Source organism: Microtus ochrogaster, chromosome 19 (assembly GCF_000317375.1).
Source record: "Microtus ochrogaster isolate Prairie Vole_2 chromosome 19, MicOch1.0, whole genome shotgun sequence".
NCBI classification, from domain to species: Eukaryota; Metazoa; Chordata; class Mammalia; order Rodentia; family Cricetidae; genus Microtus; species Microtus ochrogaster.
In genome coordinates, this window is record NC_022021.1 from 22,016,713 (window position 1) to 22,022,616 (window position 5,904).

The 5,904-nt window shown below is 39.3% G+C and overlaps 1 protein-coding gene across 2 annotated transcripts in view; it reads right to left on the minus strand.

Annotated features, from left to right (window-relative positions):
* Kiaa0825 (KIAA0825 ortholog) overlaps positions 1 to 5,904 on the minus strand; it is a 309,933-nt gene that overhangs the window by 259,699 nt on the left and 44,330 nt on the right. The window lies entirely within an intron of this gene.

A 5,904-nucleotide genomic window follows, 5' to 3' on the forward strand; every position in this document is an offset into this window, starting at 1 on the left:
TAGCCATTCCTGAGGGCTTGCACAGCTACCACTGAACAAGGTAGCCATTCCTGAGGGCTTGCACAGCTACCACTCAACACCCCATCCTTGTCGTCACAGACCTGGATGCTGCACCCAGCTCGCTCTACATGGAAAAGCAAACGATCTTCCAGGAGCTCACCTAGCATTCCCTTGACAACAATATCGTACATGCAAAGGAACTCACAGAGACTGTAAAAGCATGCACAGGACCCATACAGGTCCAAGTCACATGGGATCCTATCACTGGGAGGAAAAGTGGATATAAGCCCCTCTCCCTAACCCAGAAACTCTCTTCAACTGATCCACTGGCAAAGAAAAAGTAGTTTCCACCAACAGAGGCTTTTTAGGTGTACAAACCAGACTTAAGGGCAAGCCCCATGCCCAGCAGTAGATGGTCAACACAAAACAAACTAAATGCTTTTTGGAGAGATTTTTTTTTTGAATCTCATAATGCATGGTCAGGGCATTTTCTTTTAACCTAGTATGTCTTTTGTTTATATACTGCAGTTTCTGGTTTTGTGCTTTTGTGGGATCTCTGTGTGCAAGTGTGGTGTCTCTTCATCTGTGTTTCTCAGGCTTTGTCTCGGCTCTTTTGTTTGTCTGTGTGCCTGTTTTGTTCTATTCTTGTTTGGTTTATCTTATTTTTAATTTATTTAGATGCTGTTTGTTTTCTAATGAGAGACAAACAAAGAGAGTGGATTTCGATGGATAGGGAGGTGCAGAGTATGTGGCAGGAGTCGGGTGGGAGGAAACTTTCATCAGAATATATCATGTAGAAAAAGGCACATGTGTTTTCTCATTATCAGCAGGTTAGCCATTCATTCATCCCACGTTCATTCATCTGTGTTTGATGGTAATATGGAGTGTGATAGGGTTTGGAAGTAGCTATGTCTTAATGTCCTCGCCTTTAAGAAATTATTGGTTAAGCAAGAAAAATAATTTTAAAACATAAAGGCATGTATTTCATAAAAGATAACTTTATAAGAAGAAGAGCTATAGTCAAGTGAAAATTAGGAATAAACAGGTTAAAAGCCACAGAGTTGGGGTAAGGTCTGAACTATTCTAATTAGGATATCAATGCAAATGTGTAAAGTAGCCCATATCTAGGAGAAAAAACCTGGAGAAGCTGTTGAATAGAGAAAAGAAAAAAACTTAGTTTCTTGATTACTTTGCTCAAAAAACTTATAAAATCGCATCTGCTCAGATTTCTCTGATGAGAGCTCGTCATATGAGTCAATGTGGAAGCAGATGTAGCTAAGAAATGCTGTCTTTTGGCTGCGGAGCTAATTCCAGGAAGCTCCTTGCTTTGGTTTAGACTTTAAATGCCATTCCACAAGCACACACATGCGAAAGACTTGGCCATCAGACTAGTAATACTGGAAAGTGTGGAATGTTTAGGTAAAACATAAAGGAGGAAGTCAGGCCACGGTGGGCATGCCATTAAGAAAAATATTGAGGCACCACTATCAACTCTCTCGCTGCTTTCCACGTGCGATATAGTGAATGGCTTTGCTTCACCGACATGGTTCCCACCATGATGGTCTACCTTACCACAAACCCAAAAGCAACAGAGCCAGCTGAAAGAATGAGAACTGTAAAACCATAAGCCAGCATAACTGACCCAAGAGCTTGGTCGCAGCAACTGAAAGCCGACAAACAGACGCAGATCTTCGTCACCCTGCCTTCTGCCAATGCGGTTCTTTCCAGTAATTCAATACCTCCCTTTTATTTAATTATTTTTTCTCCAAGTTTCTTAGACTACAGGCCATATAAAATGAATGTGGAAAGTCTTAAAAATGGGCAGAAATAATAGGTTTCAAGAACTGAAACATGAACTGAAAATCAGGCTATTTCTGCAGCATTTGCCTATGCTGCTTTCCACTTTGACTCTGAACACAGATGTGGTCTTTGCATGGTGCAGGCCATCAGAACACCCAGAACAAATGAACATCCCACATTCACCACAGATTCAAGGCTACTGTATGTTATGAACTGCAGTGGTCTTCCTGTGCATCCAATGTTTTCTCCTCTTACAGAACTCAACAGCTTACATACAAAAACTTTTCAAAAAATTTCTTACTGTTCTTCCTTAACATACACAAATACGAATCAGCAAATCTTTCTATTGTGTTGTTCTAGAACCTTTTATCTTAAAATTGTTGACAGACGGCAAGGTGTCCCAGTAAGAAAGTGCTCACACTGATGAGACTGCTGACATGATTTTCGGGAGAAAACCAATTCCTTCAACCTTCACAGTCATGCCACCACACACACACACACACGGACACGCGCCACCACACACACACACACACACACACACATGTACACACTAACCAGATGTAAAAAATAATAAAAACTTTATTGAGTTGGTGACCTAAATTTTATAACAAATTTTCACATGAAATTTGGTTCGGAATTAGGACAAAATTAACAACAGTTTCTGAAGCATCCTTCTGCCATTTTATAGTAGGTATTTATGTGAAATTATATGTTTATATGATTCAGCTATGTCCCCCTGCATATATACATGAAGAAATCTAAGCATTGTAGTGAAGGTATAGAGCTACCTGAGATGCTCATCAAGTGGTGAATGCATACGGAATAAAGCATTTAGAAGCAAGGAGGAATGAAATTATAGCATTTGAAAGAATATGGATAGAATGGGCCATCAATAATGATAACCAGTTAAGCAAAACAATCAAAATGTGTCTTTAAAATGTGGAGATTGTATTTTTAAAGAGACATGAAAGTAGAAGAGGAATATTTGGGGGGAAAAGGGCTGGAGGAGGATCAGCAAGAAGAGGAAAGGGTACAAGAGAAGGACTGGGAGGTTAAATGCCATCAGTGTAGAGAAATTTAGGATTGAGTACAATCCACACATGTTAGTAAAGATGGAAAAAAGCAGTGCCCTCAGCACTACAAAACTAAACAAAAACTACTTCAAAATAGCACTGTACAGCCGGGCACTGGTGGCGCACGACTTTAATTCCAGCACTCGGAGTGAGAGGCAGGCGGAGCTCTGTGAGTTCGAGGCCAGCCTGGTCTACAAGAGCTAGTTCCAGGACAGGCTCCAAAACTACAGAGAAACCCTGTCTCGAAAAACAAAATAAGATAAAAACAATGCATCAAAGTAATAATAAACTAAGCTCTTATTTGATATATAAATACTTTAAAATACTTAGGAAGAAAAGTAAATTAAAAATATGAAAGTAAAAGCCCCAGTTAGAACATATTGCCAAGACTCATCCTATGGTCAATAAAATATTCTCTTTTGCTTCTTACATGTTCTAAGATTCAATGTAGTTAAGAGCATTTTTATTCAAAACCACAAAAGCATGCCAATCATAGAACAAAAACCAAAAACAAGATACTACCAAAAGAAGAGAACACCAATTTCTGACATCAGTACAGACTAAAATGAGAAAAAGATAATGTTTATATGAAAGACCAGGATAAATCCAGACCCCATAGCAGGAAGAAGAGAGCCAAAAATCTAGGTTAGCCAGTTCAGTGACTTTGTTCCAGGAACTGGCTGACCACAAAGTTAGATTATAATCTTGAGAACAATCTTGAGAAATGGAGAGATTATCACTGATATTTTTGAATCTTCTAATGATGCCCTCCCTTTCCCCTTTGGGTTGTGGTTTCTTCCCTTAATTACCCCTTCTCCCAGCTACTTGAGGTTGAACTCCTCTACCCCTGCGTGGGATATGAGTCTTGGCCCCAGCGCCCTGGTTCCTGTCAATAAACCTCGTGTGATTACGGCAAGGACAGCCTCTTGTGAGTTCTTGGGGTGTCGTGTTATCCTGAGACTTGAGTGAGAGTCTCTCAACTCTGGGGGTCTTTCATATATTTCAGATAAAAAATTGAGCAGAGAATAATTATGGAATTATTAATGCTATGAAGAGGGTACTTAAATTTCTACCTGTAGTCTATTATATATTATGAGAGAATAATATTTTTATGCATTTAGGTATATCCCTTTCAAATGTTCAGGCTTAGCAGTTGAGCATGCTGACTGCTCTTCCAGAGGATCCAGATTTGATTCCCAGCACCCAAATGGTGGCTTACAGTCATCTGTGAATCCAGGTTTTAGAAGACCCAACACCGTATTTTGGCTTCCTAAGGCAGCTAGCATGTAGGTGGTGCAGATATACATGTAGGCAAAGGACCCCAAACACAATAATATATATTTTAAAAAAAATATTGAAAAATTTCCTGTTTAATACAGTAAGAACAAAATGATTATAATGTTTTATGCAGTACATTTAATAATAGAAACCTAAAAGGGATTAAATAAAATTCTATTGTTTTGATAGATCAATGGCAAATAGCTTCTGTTCTCTTTTAGAGAAAAAACTTGCTCTGTAGTCCAAGTTCCTTGGAACTTCCTAGGTAGCCCAGGTTGGCCTTGGACTTACTATGTAGCCAAGGTTAGACTTGAACTTGCTATACAGCTCAGGTTGGCCTTGACCTTGCACACCAGAAGAAAGCTCAGTATTCAAAAAGTTGGCATGACATGTACCCATGCAAGGCCTGAATGCTTTTGTAAACAGTTTACAATACTCTGAGTCCTGTACAAATGCTGACTACTCGCCCTAACTGGGGCCAAACACCTCAAGGGAGAATTTAATTCTGAAGATTATTCTTACTTAGTTGTCTTGAATTCTAAAATCAGAAATCCTGAGTCATCTAGTTACAGATTATTTGTTTGGCATATAAAGGGTTCTCTTCTGAATAAAGAAAAACATTGAATCAATCTTAGTCCTTTATTCCAAAATGAAAACCATTTTCTTCACTTTTAAAATTACCATTTTTTAATAATTTTACTTATGACTTTACATAAAAGTGTATATTAAATGTTGAACACCCCAATATACAAAGGGGGCAAGGAGTGAGAGTATAGGTTTTAACAAAGCTTTTATCTGTTTATTAAATATCATATTATGTTTCTGTGCTTATTCTTATTGGTTTGTCATCAGGAAAAACAGTAATTTGATATAAGAATAAAATGTCTTTTGCTAGTTGATGATATATCATTAACTAGAATCATCAACTAGATGGAAAGTATAACTTTAAAAGTATAACAATTTTTTGAATTGCCATTCTGTAATATTGCTTTTAAATTTTCATTACATCTAGGCCAAACATCTGCAGAAAAGTTTGAGCTCTGGAAGAATTCTAACAGTTCACCAGCGACAATTAGTATGAGTGCATTATGAGCAACCCAAGAAAACAACGTAGCAAAACAAAGGGATGTGAGACAAAGGATGTAATGGTCTGTCCTGTCCCTTTAAGAGACAAGCCCCGCCCATTCCCTCACAGGTCCACTGAGCAAGTGGATCTTCCTTCCACTCCCAGCCTGAGCTCCTTCTTTTCCATCCTTTCTGTCTCTCTCCTGAACAGGTAGCTCTTCTCTCCTCTCCCCTCCCCTTCCTACCTCCACCTCTCTCTCTTTCTCTTCTCTTCCCCCTTCTCCCCTTCCCCGTTTCCCCTCCATAACCCACTAAGTAAATACCCACTTTCTCTGCATGGCATGCCTATCCATCTCTGTCTCTCACCAGCCACAGGTCTTCCTGGGACCAACTCACCCACCAAGCAGCTGCCCCTTGTGGCCTGCTGCCCACTGCCACCCCTCAAGGAATGGCGCCATTTTATTTTACCACTACACATACAATTCAAAGAAGTTCACAGAAGAGGTTTGTGTCTCATTGGTCATTTACCATGTTTCAAAATAATAAATACCCTTCCAGTTTATACTTTTTAAAACACACACAATGAGGGCTGGAGATATGGCTCAGAGGTTAAGAGCATTGCCTGTTCTTCCAAAGGTCCTGAGTTCAATTCCCAGCAACCACATGGTGGCTCACAACCATCTGTAAT